The sequence below is a fragment of the Leuciscus leuciscus genome (genome assembly GCF_965113295.1).
Source record: "Leuciscus leuciscus genome assembly, chromosome: 22".
Lineage (NCBI taxonomy): Eukaryota > Metazoa > Chordata > Actinopteri > Cypriniformes > Leuciscidae > Leuciscus > Leuciscus leuciscus.
The window spans coordinates 15,117,742-15,136,779 of record NC_138746.1 but is presented as its reverse complement, the minus strand read 5'-3'; positions in this window follow the sequence as shown (position 1 = coordinate 15,136,779).

The window sequence follows — 19,038 nt, the reverse complement described above, 5'->3', positions numbered from 1 at the left end:
TGCACAGAACCACACAAGCTAGTCACGTGAACTACGCAAACAGCTGAGCACATTCTGAATAAGGCTACACCACAGGGGAGTGTATATGTGTGTGTGCAGGCATGAACACTCTGCACTATATTCGGAAGGCCCACTGGAATGGCATTGATGAAGCCTGGAGCACCTGTGGCCTTGTGTCTCCCATCCTGTGCCCGCCGCACAGGGCACCCAGCTGGGACAGTGAGAGGCTGTGGACATGACTGGGCTCCAGGCCAACGGAACACAAGGATGCTGAAAGCCAGAGGGGAGTCAACAGTACTCATTCATCCCTGTTGTCAATAACTTTATGACATCAGCTCACTCATTGACACCCTCTGTTTCGGATTGGTCCTTAGAGCCAGAAACTGAGTTCACCTTGGCTTGGAAAGGTGAACGAAAGTTTGCGTCACTTTGGCGGTTGCCAAAGACATGTGGAGAGCTGAGCCAGCCTGTAAGTACTGGTGGAGATTATTACTGTGACCCTGAAATAAAAGATGGTGTGAAAGAATCATAGTGAAGGAGTGAAAGGGGAGAAGTGATGGATAAGGAACAGGAGTTCAAAGGTTCTTTTTGAACTTTCTATTCACCAAAGAATCTGTCACACCCGTAAACAGGCAGAACCCAAATGCAGAGGAAAATGTATACATATATTTAGTCCACAGAGAAACAGTTCACAACAGGCCTGGAGGATGAAGAACAATCCAAATAACAGATGATGAGGTTGACTGGAAGTAGACGATGAACTTCAGTCAGACAGTCCAATCAGTATAATCCATCATTGAATGAAAGGGAATCCAACTTGGAATGAATCGAAGCACAAAGAGACAAAGAATATAAACTCTAGATGAGAAAACAACAGAGTGAGACAAGAACAACGATATGACAGTGAATGAATGCAAAACACTGAGGTATAAATAGGGGAAAACAAATTAGACGACAGGTGAGCACAGGCTTTTTTTTATCTTCTTTTTTTTTCTGTTAGATTCACCCATATATCAAATGCAGGCTTATCTGTTATGTGTTCCACTTGTGGCAGTGGCCCATTGAATGTGAATTTTTAGATACATATCCAGCCTTTTCCATTACAGAAAAAGGCCTCCTAAATATGGCCTAGCAAGGATAATCTGTCCCCTTTCACCATCTGTTGGCCCATAAACACTGCAGCTGTATGGCACGCATTAAACTCACTGCTACTGTCTTACATCTCTCCGTATCACACCTGAGACTCATATACTATACTGAACTCCTGTCTACTGAATGCTTACATCTCCTAATAACCATGAAAACACAAAAACACACACAAAGGCTAACAGCAACTGATTTACACTTCAACGAGTCCATGAACTATTAAACACAGTTATAGTTTTTTAAAGCTACTGTTGTTGCCATCACATTATATAACTATGTCATTATCTCAGCTGATTTGGGTTACATATCTTTCCACATGGAGCTAGAATTCCCAGAGAGCATTTAGATTAGCATGATGACATTGGATAGATGGATTTGAGCCTGTTGAACCGGAGCATGTTCGTATTTCTTCCTCATCCCTCAGTGTGAGCACTGCCACCACCCTACACCATCGCAAATCTCATTTGTCTCCAACATAGAAAGACACACCAAGCCAGAGAGAGGGAGAAATGCATTGCAATGAGGGACAGAGGGTCCGCAGCACCACTGAGAGACACTGGAGATGAATTGGATAGAAAATAGCGTGGAGAATATGTGGTTTTGATGGACGGTTGTACTCCCATGATGCCAGGCAGAAAATAAGTCTAATTCCTGATTCTCCCCATGGACTCGTACTGCAGACACAGAGAGGAAGGGAATAAACCCACATTAACAGCACACAAATCTATAATAAATTAAAAACAGCATGAAGAAAAGGTACAATATTATATACTGCTGTGTTGTAACACCACATTGTGATATAAATGTCAATGCATGTAAAATGCTTATTTTTGGAATGTCAAAACCTATATAATTTTATTAACACAAGGCTGTTTTAACATGTTACAGACATTTACATTTGGGAGGGTCAGATGAACATACTGGTTCATGAGCAAAGGATCATAGCAAGCTATCTCTGTTCTGTCATGTCTGCCCATTAGTTAGTGCTGTTCTATGAAGACATCTTACTGAGATAATAGCTGCACAAAATCTTACTCTTCTGAATATTTAACACTTTTGTGCCACGGCCCTTTAAATCCCCTGTCAGGAGTGCTGGTACATAATTAATGTGATGCCTATTTAACATGCTTTAAACATTTAAAGGCATGTCCCCACCCCCGACTCACGTTTGGAGGGAACTTTTTGAGATATCAATAGCCTTGCAGCTGGCATATTGAAAAAAAGCACTCTTTACAGCAAACTCAAGTGGAGTCACTGGATTATTTCATTTCCCACAGCGCTTAAGGGCTTCCTAAATACGGCCGACGCAGTTTCATGAGCCGTTTGCTTCATGATACAATTGGCTCAGACTGAGCTGATCAAATGAATTCAGATAATAAAATATAGAAACATTTGTCACACTATATTTTACATGTAGTATGTGGAACTTGGACACTATAATGAAGTATTACATAAATACTATATACATCATCAAGGGATAACGTACAGTCAAACGGTCATTTCTGAAGGTGTCTTTTTTTGCGAAAATAACTTTGTTTCTACATTATTCAGCTTTAAATAAATAAATACATTTGAGTTTATGAGAAATTATTCTGTTTACTTTTCCAAATGCTGTTTTTCCTCCTTATATTGCAGAAGCAGTATTGTATTTGATAGGATGCTCTTTGACAACACTGATTAGAGTAAGAAGACATTTGGTTAATTGAAACCAGATATTTGAAAAACACATAACAGTCAAGGATATTGTATATCTTAATCTAATCCATTTACGATTTAGGAGTAATTAATCTTAATGCCTCCACAATTGAGTCCTCAAGAATCAGAAATCCTATCTGACAGCCATTCAGGCGTTCTGGCGGGTGGAAGACAAATGTTTGAGCAGGATTTCAATTTCTGCCAGCGTCTCCTCCTGTGAGGCAGAATGATTGGGAGAGAGCGCAGTAACCGGGTCCGCATTCATTTGCATTGTAAGACAAACAGGAAATGAGATAAATGAGATTTGTGTCACAGCTGAGTTGAGGCAAAGGATGAGAAATTGAGTGGAAGGATGGCGAGAGAGAAAAGTCAGAAGACAAGGAGAGAGAAGGGCTCCATCAGTGTCTCTAGCCTTCATCGTTCCTCTCGTAACTCCACCTTTCCTGTCTAAAAATGGGCGTTCAACACTGTTCATTACTTGCAAGCCATGATTTAAACACTGTAATTAATCACTCATGATTAGAAAGAAAGTCACTTGATGTCTTATTTGAATCATTCAGTGTAAAGTTTTACACAAGCAAAACTCAAAGGTCAGGAATATTTCATATTCTTCAAGACATTGCAGGCCAGGCAAAACTTAAGATAAATCTGTTACTCACAAAGGTAAAGAACAAATATAATCATGAGTATTCATGAGAACATTCAATCAGAACTCATTCAGGGCCACCGTTCCACCGTTTTTTTTTTTTTTTTTTTTTTTTTTTTTCATTACACTTCTAATTTGTCACAGTGGCCGGGACGGATTCTTCTCTGGGATGAAAAAGCCTCTGTATGAATGGGGACAGGTGGAATTCATTTGTGCAGGAGGAGCTCAAGGACAAAGGTGGGTGTGTGTTTTCTGCCTTCTGTACAAGCTGAATTCACCACTGTTGATGCTGCTGGCTTTAAATGAAAGGATTCATGGGGGGGAACACAAAAGAAAGACAAAAAGGAGGGATGAGAAGCAATACAAAAACACCAATGGGTGATTGTAACTTCAGGCTCAGACAAGGACGGCTAGAAAAAGAAAAAAAAGAACTTAAAGCAGGTCCACCAACAAAATTTTCTCTTTCAAATAACCAGACAACTTTGTGATCTGGGATCACATTTGCATACATCAGATTAATGAGTATGCTTTTCTTTTTTTTTCTTTTTTTTTACTGTGCAGATCCAATGACATCAAATGACAGGTGCAGTTTCCTTTTCTGTGTTGACATTACTGTTCCAAAGATCCATCCAAAGGGTCAATAAGATTTTTTGGTAATTTACAGTTCTGTTTTACATGAACATACTATGTACTTATTGTAGTAATGACACTAACTGGGTAATAACTAGGTACTAACACCGAACCTACCCCTGAACCTAACCTTAACGCATAGCTACCTTACATTACCAGTACTTTCTTGGGTAACTATACTGTAAGTACACTGTAAGTACACGTACTGTAAAATAAAGTGTAACAGATTATTTTTTTTTTATGAAATTCATACTTTTATTCAGCATGAATGCATTAATTTGATCAAAAGTGACAGTATAGACATTAATGTTACAAAAGATTTCTATTTTAAATAAATTCTGTTCTTCTGTTCTTTTGAACATTCAATTAATCAATCCCGAAAAAACAAAAACAATAATGGTTTACAATAAACAATAAACAGTCCGTCTGTGATTACATGAAGAAACAGAAAAAACTGAGACAGACTAAATCCAGAAGAACTGCGTCTCCAAGATGCTTGAAGAAACCTTTCTGCAAAGCTACCTGAAAAACATGCCTAAGACTTTTGCACAGTACTGTATATATATATATATATATATACAGTATAAAGGTACTGTATTTCTTAAGATGTTTAAAAGGCATATCACAGGATTCAAAATAGTCAATACGTTTTAGTTACCTCACATCTTAATGTTTAACTATCTACTATATGTCATGCAAAAAGTATGTTGAATAAGTCTGCATGCTATAATCCATAAATGTGAAGTATTCATAAAATATGTGAAAAACACTTCAGCCTAAATCCTTAAGTGCTTATGATGGTATATAAACACTTTACTATATCCTATGGCCAGGGAAAGCTGTCTCATAAATGACATGAAACCGTGACATGGCTGGCATTGTAGATCATGGCAATGCCAACATGACAGTGTATGTCTGGAGTGCAGTAGACACAGGAGTGCTATAGAAGATACTTTACTTTTTCAGTGTCGGAAAAGTTCTTCATCAAATGCAGTATAGAACTTTGCTTTGTCCAAACTTTGTACTGCATTGTCGGTTTCTTGACATTTAAAAGTTTTTGATGTCAAGCTCAAGGACTAAAGCAACACAAGTGAACACAATATCCAGGGCCTTGAAAAACACAAAACTGAGTGAGAAGTTTTTCACAGAGAGATGTAAATGTGTTTCTTTTCTTGGCTTCTATAACTGCTGGCTGTCCTTCTCCTTGTAATATGTCCTCAGTGATGTAACATCATGAGTCAGGCATCCTGATCTCCAGATGTACCTGAGAAACACCTGCAGTGATTACGACAGCTGCCCTCATTTCCAGAACTCACAGATCTCTTATCTAACTGCAGCCTAGGAAAAATGAACAATACTATAAAATACAATTATGCTGCCTGTAGTCTTTCATGTATAATATGTCAGATTTTCTACAGCAAAGGAGATCTTAAATGCTGCCTCTGCAGCAGTGTTCTTTTAGAATCATTGAGATACTTTTCTATTCCGTTTTCCATTTCAGATTTGAGTAATTTTGTTGTTTTTGTCATTTACATTTTTTTTAATACATTTTTATTTCAGTTTGAGTTATTTTAGCACATCAAGTTAACTAAATAAAATGAGAAATGTTGCCTTTGCAACTACCTGAAGTTTTGTTTTTAATATTTTATATTATATTTTAGTTGTTAGTTAACTTTTACTATTTCAAGTAACAAAAAATATGTTTTTATGGTTATAGTTTAACTATAACCCTTCTCTGCGGTGTCTAGAGGAAATAGCCGGCTCAAGCTGTGTCACATTCAGTTCGGGGGGAAACACGGGACAACACAAAGCCTGCTGGACCAAAAGCTCCCTTTGATCTGCTCTGTGCGTCTGCTGTTCTGTTTCATGTGCAAAGCAGCGGCCATGTGTCCCCACTTCATTTCATGTTTATGAAGCTGTACTTTACTGAAACAAAACAAAGGGCCACCCACACACACACACACACACACACACACACACACACACACACACACACACACACACACACACACACACACACACACACACACACACACACACACACACACACACACACACACACACACACAATTATTTTATCTGTTTTATGTAAAAGTGTGCTTACTTTCAAAGCACTATTCCCGTGCTATTTGCTAAAAGGTATATGCCAACCTTTGTTTATATTAACAACATTTTCCAAAATAGTCATATTATGTCATATACATATTATGCAGATACATAGTGTTTGATATTTATATGCAGTAGAACAAGGCCATTTTATAAAATCTCTAATACCTAGAGTAGCATTCAGGTTTAATTGATGATTTAATCATCAATAAGACAAGCTGAAAGTTAAATCAATGGCCAACAAGATTGTAAACAAATTGATGGGGGTGAGCAGTGAATGCCATTTACAAATGGATTTTTTTCCTGTTGACTGAAAATTGATATCAAGCTTCATGTACAAATGTTCTTTTGAACTTTTACAAAAATATTATTTCGGAAGGATCAATTGGCAGTAGAGGCTAGATTAATCCACTTATTCAGCTTCACTGTCACAGGAATAAATAACATTTTAAATGTTAAATAAATTGATAATAATAAATTAGATCAAAATAGATAGATAGATAGTTATTTTAAATGTTAATAATATTTTATTACTGCTTTACTGTATTTTTCATAAAATAAATGAGGCATTGATGAGCACAAAAGACTTCTTTCAAAAACATTAAAAAATAATCTCTTCGACCCCAAACTTTTGAACTGTATAGTGTATATTTTTCATTGCCAAAGTCATCTGTGGTTTGCTCACACATTGGGAATTGAATAGCATTTTTTTCTGTAAAACTGCTTTGAAACTACTACTGTTTTTACAGTGTACGCAAGGTTGCCAACAGCATTTCAGGTTGACAAATCTCACAGTCTGGTCCTGCATAAGAAACAAATAAAAGAAAGGTATTGAGCATTAACCTTTACTACATGATTGTCCATTGACAAATGACAAGACCTGACAAATCCTATAAGAGAAATATTGCCTAATCTGTTTTTTGACACAAACAAGCTGCTATAAGCATTGTTTCTGTCAGAGCTTGTGTTTGTGTGTATGTGTGTCCAATCACACTTTTGGTTGAGTGATGGAGTGTGGTGACAGTTACTAAATTGTATTCTGTGTGGTTAAGAGGAAGAAGTCTTTATTTCTGCCACAGTAAACAGTGTAATTTCACAGTGCTGTTTTCCTCAGCATCTCACCCAATGATGGATCTGCCCGTCAGCACTGTCTCTGCACTCACTGCCTAGATCAACCTCCATATGTGCAGAAACACACACACACACACACACACACACACACACACACACACACACACACACACACACACACACACACACACACACACACACACACACACACACACACACACACACACACACACACACACACACACACACACACACACACACACACACACACACACTATTGTAAAATGTAACCAATCACATGTAGTCAACTAAGACAAACTGCCATTTACACCTGGTATAACATGCATCTCAAATCCTGTGACTACTTGTGATCAGATATTGAGGGGAGGATCTCTGATTTTGGGACAACATACATCAATTACAACATCAAAACCAGACATGCATCCAGATATCTCCTTACGGTAATATCATAAATGCTTGGAATGAAAATGAAAAATGAAATAATACCAGGTGTACAATGTCTATACCCACCAACAACACTTGCCACTAGTTAAGCAAATAAATCAATATTCTTCAAAAACGACATAATGTACACATTTTAACCAACCAAGGAAACCAGACTTCGATAGAAAATGCAATATATAAAATAACCACCTTGCAACTGCAGGAAACAAAAGCACAAAAAGCACAATATCCTTTCAGGGTTGTTGTTGTTAACTAAAACTATTAAAACAATATTTTTGTTAATTAAACCAAGCTGAAATAAAATAAATATAAATAAATATTAGTAACTTATCAATTAGAAATGTAGCCTTAGCAACTAACTGAAATTATGTTGAAGTACTAAAATTACTGAAACTGAAATAAAAATGTATTGCTATTTCAAAATATAAATAAATAATAAATAATATATTTACAGTAAAACAGCACTGCATCCTTTCAACAACAAATTGGCTGCATTTGTGTAGATGGCAAAGCAGTGGATGGGGGGGCAGGGAACGCACGGATGCGATGACATCACCCCCAGGGTGGTGCGTTTGGAAGAATATTCAGTTGTTGGTGGAGCAGTGGAGCATCCTCCTGTTTCTTCCACTCCTCTGAGCACAGCAACACAAACAATAGAAGTGTTTATACATTTACCACAGACCATGGCAGACATATTATCTCTGCTGGCTATTAATAGTCTCTATCAATTCAACACATTCATGGCTTTGATCGCACTCCCGCACGTTTGAAAGACCGTCCAGGTGCAATGAGGCGCTCAGAGAGTGATGACGAAATAGCCAAGTTATTTTTAAGTGACATCAGGAACTGATGGTAATGCGAAAAACATAATTATGTCTTTGATTGAGTGTAATGAGAGAGTATTTTTGTGCGTATTAAACTCACTGTTGACTTTATGCAAATGGAAAGGTGATGGAAGTACATCAGTGGGGGTAGTGGTCTGTATGTGGAATGGTGTGTATGGGTAATTGGGACTACGTTGTCGCATTATCCCAACGTCAGTGGTGCGTGTAAAATGTCTCCCACCTTTCCATAGAGATGGGGTTATAAATCAAACTCAGTCCTAATTGGGCAAACTCAGGCAGGCATAATCTTTGAACACATTCTGCCTTCATTAAAGGGGGAGAGAGAGGGAGATGGCAAGTTGCTTTGTAAACAAGGGGTGATGTGACCTTGCATTACTTTAGCGGAGATCAAAGACGGAAATAAAATATCAAACATAAAAGAAAACTACACAGAATTTTCCACTCGAATAAGCTTTGAGCTAGTCGGCAAGAGGATCACAGGGTTGTTGATGTTTTAGAAATCTAGTGCGGTTAAAGGAAGGAATTTTGCAGTGCTTAGCACTGATGTTTGCGAAATAGCTCTGGTGCAACATTTTGTAATGATCCTGATTTTCCACAGATTCTCGCATTTTAAAGCTGCCACTAAAGCTTCACTCACACTGCTAGACTGATGGTTGGAAGTCTCAGGTCATTGGGTCACTATACTGTCACTATAAGTCATTGGTGAGCTGCTGACCATAACTTTTCAAAGAAAGAGCTGCCAGTAAATATATGTCATTCTATTTTGAAACTGAGTGTTTGTATATAAATTGCAGCCATGGAGAAGCCATGTCATATGAGCAAGAGTGCTGTACAATTTACATTTTAGAGAATATTGCCACTTTCTGTCTATTTTAAGTTTCAAACAAAGCCACAGAAGAATTAATGTGCTCTCAAACAAACCGTTGTTAGGCGAAATTTCACGGGCAATCAGGAGTTTTAATCCTATTCAAGATGGTTGCACAAGTTACCCGCAGTGACTAACAGAAAGCTGCTTGGTCTGAAAGTGACTTCACTATTGACATTGGCCAATGATCTTTTTTACCCGTGAAATTTCTCCGAAATGTCGTTCTGACACCTTTAACACTTAAAGGTGCTCTAAGCGATGTTGGGTGACGTCACTTCTTGTTGACGTTCAAAGTATTGTCAAACAAAACGGAGGCTAGCTCGACCCTCCCTCCTCCTTATCCCGGTTGTCATTGTCGGTTATTGGCTGGAACACTGTTTTTTATGTTTCGTGGTCCAGGCTGGCCAAGTTTGTTTTTGTTGCCGTTTGTGGAGCCTTGGCTGTCTACAGAGATCGCGCTTTTTTACAGTGTGTTCAGGGGACAGGCAGCTAGCGGATAGTGAGGAGATGTTTGCTGTATGTGACAAAAAATGTTTTGGCCTAAAAAACGCATGACATCGCTTAATAGTGTTTTTGAACAAATCAGTTTGGTTAAAGATTCAACTTGAAGCGGCTATACGAGAGCGATTAGAGAGCAGGCGGCTCCGGATAATGGTTCTCGGGGTACTCTGATGTCATACGCCGATTGGTCTATGCAGCATCGCTTCAGATCGAACACATCTATTGACAGTCACTTGATTCATTCCTGAATGATTGAACAAATGATTCAAATAAATCATTTGACATTCACCAATAGAGTCACTTGACGCACCACCACCTAAAAGCACAGAATGGTTGATTTTACTCTCATGTTGCTGGAAATCAGCAACTGTTTCTGGCCATTTTGTGGCTGCACTTCGCTGTCAGTGTGAACAAAGCCTGAAACCAGAGATCCAAACGGCACTAAATTAGATTGAGAAGTTCTCTTTGGACTCCACTATGGACTGTGATTGATTCAGTATGAGGCAAAACTAATCACAAACTGTTGCCAGCTGACAGTGTTCATACCCTGAAAAATGACCAGTGTGTTGAAAAACAGCCTTATTAAATATCACACTGGGCTCATGTGGTCTTACTGCAGGCTGGATAGCACAATGATACCATCTACTCTATAATATGCTTGATTTAGCACAAACATGATTACATACTTGAAGATAATATAATAATCATAGTGTGATATTACATTTTCATAAAACATATTTCATATTTGACTAAATGAATAAAACAAGCCGATTCACTTTTAATTGTATTCAAAGATGTTTGCTTACAAAAATTTTATTATAGGCTATCCATCTCACTTTACTCTTCTTATTATATATCAAAAGTAATTTCTTTATCCTATAATTTTTTATAAATGCAGGTAATTTGATGTAATTAGCGGTCACATTACAGAGTTAATATTAGAGTGTAATTATATTGGTAAGTACTGAGCATTAGATTATATAAGTATTAATATTCTGGAGCAGCATTTATTCAACGTTGTTACAATACAATATGTGAAATACAGACACATATTATACAGACCCAAAATATGCCTGATCAGTCTGGCTTTACATATTTTCATTTAAATGCATGCATAGTAAACTATCAAGTGTGTATGCCAACTATCAAGCAAGGAACTGTCACCAGCATGTCAGCAAACACAAGATGACAGAAGAAGGTGTGGATGTTGCTCAAGGACTACTTGTGATGAAATAGACCCTTCATTTAACGTTACCTCATCACACTAAGAGACAAACACATCCCGCAGACAGAGACATGACCAGAATGTGATAACTGTTCTTTTAAATTGATGTTAACACTATCAGTTTGTGAAATTTGTGAGATTAGCTCAGGGGTAGAAGTGTTAGCTTATGTCAAACAATATACATTTAATATATTAAACGGACAGTTCATTTTTGGAGCTTAACAACCAGGGCCACTCTAAACTGCCATTAACTTGCAAGAATATTCTTCAAAATATTCAATTTTTGGTTAAAAAGAATAAAGTAAAAGAACAACATGAGAGTGAGCGAATGATGACAACATTTCCATTCAGGGTGAACACATGATATACGACAAAAAAAAGAAAAAGAAAAAGAAAATCCATAAAAAAAGGGTATTTGTGGAAGAGACAGAGGAGGAAAGTCTGAAAGGCTTCCATGTTTGACAGTATAATGGGATAGCTGTCATCATTTAATAAAGAGCATTAGTGGAGAAATGTCTAACTATCTAGAGCAGTGGTTCTCAATTCTGTTCAATAAGCAAAATTCTCATATCATGGGATATTAAAGAGGTTTCATGCTCCATGTTAATTGCTATTCATTACATACACACATATATGTATACATTGTATTTTGTAATTAAATCTAATAAAACATTTAATAAAAGAAACAAGTGTAGTCTACGTGATACGCAGGTATAGGCCTACGCCGTATACCCACTAGGAAAGGCCAAGGATTTCCGTATACCCACTTAAAAAAAGCGTGAGGATACGTAACAACTTCGTTTTGTGTCAGAACTTTCACACTTTCATTCATAAATTCACCCCGTCTTGTTTGCGAAGCGACACGGATAGAATCCAGTCACGGAATTTGGCTATTTTTGAATGAATAAATCAAAAGTAGGGCTGTACAATGAATCAAATCTCGATATGGACTAGTGTCTGTGAATATTAAAGTTGAAAGAGACTGCAATTGTTCTACGCGTCTCTGGGAATGAGCGCTCAATGTGTGCTCCACACACATACACACACATACTGAAGCACGCGTGACTCACGCTCGTGGTGTTTTCAGCTTTTCACTGTATTGAGACATGATGTAGGCTACATATGTGCACTTCATCGCAGATCGAGCTGCTATGAAAGTCACTTCACGAGAATTTCACCATTTCATTTAATAAAACGTACTCGGTTACTAACGTAACCTCGGTTCTCTCTAGAAGAGGGAACGAGTACTGCGTAAGATATCTTACGCTAGGGGAAAATCCTTTTCCGCGAGATATTGAAGCCAAAAATTATCCTTAATTTTGTAATAATGCAAAACGTGTTGCAGCAGCAATGCAGACATAGGCGAGACAGCTCGCGCGCCTATTGGCTGCTCTGCGGCAACTGCAGCAGCCTATCGAGCGAGGCCTGGCGTGACGTCAGACCCAATCAGGGCACTTCGCGCCCGCTGCGTCACGTCCCGCCGAAATGGGCGTGGTCTAGGCCTATAAATATCGCTCGCAGGCAGCTATTATCTGGTTTTTCATCATCGAAGCAACCAGAGCGTGTGCATGCACGGCAAGATACGCAGTACTCGTTCCCTCTTCTAGAGAGAACCGAGGTTACGTTAGTAACCGAGTACGTTCTCTTACGAGAGGTCTCTCGTACTGCGTAAGATATCTTACGCTAGGGGACCCAATGTAAAACGCCGTGCATGCTGAGATCTGACACCAAAGACCCAAGGGCGAAAGCCCGGGGTACATATAGTGCACAATCACTCAGTGAACTCACAGAGAGTCCGGAAAGAAGGAGGGGTGCAGCCTCACTTTTCCACATACAGTAGCGTCGATGGGACGCGAATTTCATCATACAGACAGGGCGGGGTACGGCCTGAACTGATGGGGAAAAATGTGGGTCTTACACAGTTTGCCCAGCTTTAAACTGTCGAACATTGAGCTGTGCTCAGCAAACGCAGCATTCTGAGCTGAACGCATCAGGTCAGATAATACTGGTAGTTTAGACCGACAGCAGCCTGGCCTGCAGGGCGGGAACCTCTAGGTTATAAAACCTTATAAATGTAGACGGGGAGGCCCAGCCTGCCGCCATACAAATATCTTGCAAGGCAATCCCACTTGACCAGGCCCACGAAGAGGCCATGCCTCTCGTGGAATGCACTCTGACACCCAAAGGGCACTGCATGCCCTTGGAGGCGTATGCCAGCGCTATAGCATCAACTATCCATCTGGATAGGCTCTGTTTCGACGCGGCTAGTCCCTTAGAACGTCCGCTAAACGAAACAAAGAGCTGTTCCGTCTGTCTGAAAACAGACGAGCGAGACACATAAGCTCGTAATGCCCTGACTGGGCAAAGGAGGCTCGCGTCTCTTTCCTCATCAGGGACCGGTAGGGCTGACAGAGAGATAATCTGCGCCCTAAACGGTGTGTTGAGGGATTTTGGAACATAACCGTGCTTAGGTTTGAGTATAACTTTTGAGTCATTGGGCCCAAACTCCATGCACGCCGCGCTCACAGAGAGCGCGTGCAGATCCCCATGCGCTTCACTGAAGCGAGAGCCAGCAAAAACACCGTTTTGAAAGACAGGTGTTTCAAATCGATTGACTGTAAAGGCTCAAATGGCGCACCTTTCATGGCTTCCAGAACCGTAGAAAGGTCCCATACGGGGACTGAGGGAGGTCTGGGAGGATTCAGTCTCTTAGCTCCTCTAAGGAAGCGGATGACTAAATCGTTCCTTCCTATTGACTGACCAAGCGTTGTTTCTGAGAACGCTGCTATAGCCGCCACATAAACTTTGAGCGTGGAGGGGGCCCTGCCCCCATCCAACAGCTCTTGTAGGAAGGAAAGCACCTCCGTCACATCACAGTTTGTGGGTGACACACCACGGGCTGTGCACCAGCCCGAAAACACTGACCATTTCGAAGAATAGAGTCGTCTTGTAGACGGAGCTCTAGCCTGCGTGATCGTGTTTAATACTCCTTTAGGGAGTCCAACATGTACCCGTTGATGGCCCAGACATGAAGGGACCATAGTTCCGGGTGAGGATGCCAGATCGAGCCGCGGGCCTGTGAGAGGAGATCTCTCCTCACTGGTACTGGCCACGGGGCAGTACTTGCTAACTGCATCACGGCTGGGAACCAAGGTTGGTTTTTCCAGAACGGTGCTACCAGCAGTACTGAGCATCCTTCTTCCCTGAACCGTTCTATCACCTGAGGCAGGAGAGAGACGGGGGGAAAAGCATAGAGCGGGCGGCGGGGCCACACATGGGCCAGCGCGCTCCTGCTCTTGGAGAAAAATTCTTGACAGTGAGCGTTTTCTTGAGACGCAAACAGGTCCACTTCCGCTCTGCCGAATTTCTTCCACAGCAGTTGGACTGTCTGTGGGTGTAGAGACCATTCGCCTGCCGGAACATTGTTCCTGGACAGTCTGTCTGGTCCTATATTCATGATCCCTGGCACGTGCGCTGCTCTGAGCGAGCGCAGGTTGCACTGAGCCCATACCAGGAGGCGTTCTGCCAGCCTGTACAGTTTCTCGGATCTGATGCCGCCCTGGCGATTTATGTAGGACACCACAGACATGTTGTCCGAACGGACCAAGACGTGGTGACCTTTTATTTGGGGACAAAAACGCGTCAGCGCGTTGTCTACTGCCAGCATTTCGAGGCAGTTTATGTGCAGGAGCTTCTCCCGTTCTGACCACTGGCCGAAGAACGGTCTGCCCTCGAGCAGCGCTCCCCATCCCGAGGTGGACGCGTCCGTGGACACCACTTTCACCCTCGAGGAAGTCCCCAGGCTTACACCTGATTGGTACCAGTCGTTCGCTTTCCAGGGTTTCAGAGCTGTAACGCATTTCTGATTGACCCTGAGGCGAAGCAAACCGGGTGCCCACGCTTCGCGTGGGACTCGCGCTTTCAGCCAAAACTGCAGCGGGCGCATGCGGAGCAGACCCAGCTGGAGCACTGACGATGCTGAGGCCATGAGACCTAGCATCTTCTGAAATCTCTTGAGCGGGACAGACGCGCCGCAGCGAAAAGAGTTCGCTGTGCGTCGAATGTCTACCGCGCGCTGTGGTGATAGTCGCGCTATCATGGATAGTGAGTCCAGTTCTGTGCCCAGGAAAGATATTTTCTGACTGGGTGACAGGGAGCTCTTCGCCCAATTGACACTCAGACCCAAATCCTCGAGGTGATCGAGTAAAATGGTCGTGTGTTCTATGAGCACTGCGCGAGATTGCGCTAGAATCAGCCAATCGTCCAAATAGTTTAGCACTCGCATGCCTCTCATTCTGAGGGGTGCGAGCGCCGCATCCATGCACTTCGTAAATGTACGGGGTGCTAGGGACAAACCGAATGGCAGGACTGTGTACTGATATGCCTGGCCCTCGAAGGCGAATCTCAAATATCGCCTGTGACGTGACGCTATCTGTATTTGAAAATACGCGTCTTTCAGATCTATTGACACAAACCAATCTCCTTGGCGAATCTGCACAAGGATTTGCCTGGTCGTGAGCATCCTGAACTGTCGCTTCACAAGCACTTTGTTCAGTTGCCTTAGATCTAGTATGGGTCTGAGACCCCCGTCTTTTTTCGGTACCAGGAAGTATCTGCTGTATAGCCCTCCCTCGCTCTGATCTTGAGAGAGAGGTTCTATGGCCCCTTTGCTCAATAGTTTCGTCACTTCGGCTCGAAGTAGATGTGCTACTTCTGTTTTTACCGTGGTCTCGACGCGCGCCACATAGCGGCGAGGGCGTCGGCGAAACTGCAGCGAATAGCCTCTTTCTATAATGTTCAGCACCCACTTCGAAAACCCCGGGTAGCTTTGCCCATGCGTCTGCATGGATAGCTAGGGGTCGAATACGAAGCGCGCTCCGCTCGCTCAGCGATGGAGAAGCTTCGGTGTGCTGTAACACAAGCGTGTCGCTCGTGACATTTGAGGCATGGGGCGCGCTGATGACAGCGGGCAGATTGCCCGCGCTCGACTCCTCTGCGGTGGTTAACCGCGAGGGGGAGGGCTGGGCGGTTCCCGTGGGAACTGTCATGTCTATGTGTGGATGTGGGCGCGGGACAGCGGGCACATTTATCACACCGAAAGCATCGTTCGCTTGCGTGAAGCGAGTGCACGTTGGTTTCGTTTTTACAGAAACCGTGAGACATGCATAATGTGGTGTTAGTGGGCACATTCACCATGTTTGAAGCGCAATCGGTCTGAGCCGATTCATGTGCGCGAGCCCTGTGTGACGGGCTGTGCTTGTGTGTAGAGATGGGCACTGGGCAGTGGGCATTCTTCTTACACATAAAGCACCATCGGCCGTGGCCGGGACACCAGAAAAAATTCACACTTATGGGATTTATCTGGGTAGCCGTAAAAACGGCGTTTGTGTGCAGGCAAGCGGGTGACAGAACCGACTTGTTTACTGCAGGATACACTGGAACAGTCACATTTACTGGAACTGAACGAGCGAGAAGTTGCCATAGAAACAGAGAGCGTCAACATGCTGGCGTTTATTGCAGGCCTGCGTGCATTACAACAGGCTTGTTCACTGCAATATTGACATTTCCAGTCGCCTGAATTCCAGAGGGGAATGGGAAATGTATAGGAAAAAGGAGGTTGGTCCGTCCGCAGCGGGACCAGAAAAACTCCCTTTTTTTCCTTACGCCAGTGACGCACAGAACACCATAGAAACGGTGTTTGGGTGCAGGCGAGCGGGTTGTACAACGCGCTCGTTGGCTGCAAAATACACATCTGCAGTCACCTTTTCAGGGAACTGACAGAGCGAGTATTGACGGCATAAGAGAGCGTCAACGTGCTGGCGTTTGTTTGCAGGCATGCGTGTATTACAACAGGTTTGCTCACTGCAATACTGACATTTCCAGTCGCCCGAACTTCAGAGGGGAATGAGAAATGTACGAGAAAGAGGAGGTCGGTCCGTCCGCGGGGGGACCAGAAAACGCTCTTTTCTCCTTTCGCCAGTGACGCACGGAAACCATAGAAACGGTGTTTGGGTGCAGGCGAGCGGGTTGTGCAACGCGCTCGTTGGCTGCAAAATGCACGTCTGCAGTCGCTTTTCAGGGAACTGACAGAGCGAAGCATTGGCGGCATAATTTTAACTGCCGCTAGACCGGGATTCAAACTCCGGTCTCTCGTGAGAAAAACCAATGATTCCGCCACTGAGCCACAGGGGGGGAACGCAAAGGTTTTCGGATGCACGAGCATATAAGAGCGTCACATGCTTTCTTCGGCGTATGCTTGCAGGTGCGCTTGTATTAAAACAGGCTCGCCTGCTGCAATATTGATATTTCCAGTCGCATGATCAGGGAACTGGGAATATGTATGAGAAATTGAAGGTCAGTCCATCCTCAGAGGGACTAAAAACACACCTTTCTCCTTTCGCCGGTGAGTGACGCATGAATGGGGCGCAGAAGGCAGGGTAGCTTTCTTATAACGTAAAGAAAAACTAACCCCGACCGTCCGCTTCCAGCCTCCCTTGTGAGCGGCGCAGTTTGCGCGGCTTGAACAGAGGGAGAGAGAAAGCTAGCCCCGTGACCGCCCGCTCCTGACATCCTCTGTGAGCGGCGCGGTGTGCGCGGCTCGAACAGAGGGAGAACAGGTATCGTCCCCCAAGCAGGCAAGGCAAGCGGGCGAACCGGCAAGCTTTGCGGGTTGGAGAGTCACCATAGGCAGTACCTAACTCGCAGTGAGGGCAGTCGCCGTCAGCGAGTGCGAGAGCTGCGTGATCAGGAAAAGGGGCGTCTTGAAAAAGACGCCCAGCTCTTTTAGTGCAATGGGAGTGTGTGTCGCGGCGGCGAGCACACACACATACATAAACACAGTAGCAGAGAAAGGATATAATGCCGGAAAGCGCAGCAGGAAGGCAAGGAAGGCGGCGCGGCCAGCGACTTCAGTGACTCGTCCCGCTGAAGGTGCTCTCTTTCAGACGGCGCGGCTTCTTATCCAGCTCCAGCGATGCGTGTGCTTCGCTTGAAGGATGAAAAATCAGATAATAGCTGCCTGCGAGCGATATTTATAGGCCTAGACCACGCCCATTTCGGCGGGACGTGACGCAGCGGGCGCGAAGTGCCCTGATTGGGTCTGACGTCACGCCAGGCCTCGCTCGATAGGCTGCTGCAGTTGCCGCAGAGCAGCCAATAGGCGCGCGAGCTGTCTCGCCTATGTCTGCATTGCTGCTGCAACGCGTTTTGCATTATTACAAAATTAAGGATAATTTTGGGCTTCAATATCTCGCGGAAAAGGATTTTCCCCTAGCGTAAGATATCTTACGCAGTACGAGAGACCTCTCGTAAGAGAACTATCGTCATTCATTCGTTTCATATACACACAGAAACTGTAATGTCTTTACGACAACCTGTCAAAATAAAAGTTCGGTATAACTTGAAGAAATTATAACAGAAATATATTACTATTGCACAGTAGAGTATATTACAGATTACAGTATACTCACTACAAAAAACTAGACTACACCACTGCAAGGAACACCATATTTTGGTATAAAATAACAGAAAAGGGTTTCCTTACACAATAGGAGGTCACAAATCTGAAGACTGTCCGTCATTTTGACAGATTACACTGAAGGTGATCTATTGTAACTTGTAACTGTGCAGTTCATGGTGAGTTCACTCCAGTGTGGCAGCAAAGCATGGGTTCAGCCTCCAGAACAAAATTAAAACTACCATGAGAAGTCGTCTGTCCGAGGCAAAGACGAAAAATCTAAAGACAGCTGCCTCTGCATCAGTCTCCCTTGCTGTGTTTGATTACTCACAGGCGATAACCTATAAGTCCATGCGGAAGGTTTGAGTTCAGGCAGATACAGAAAGT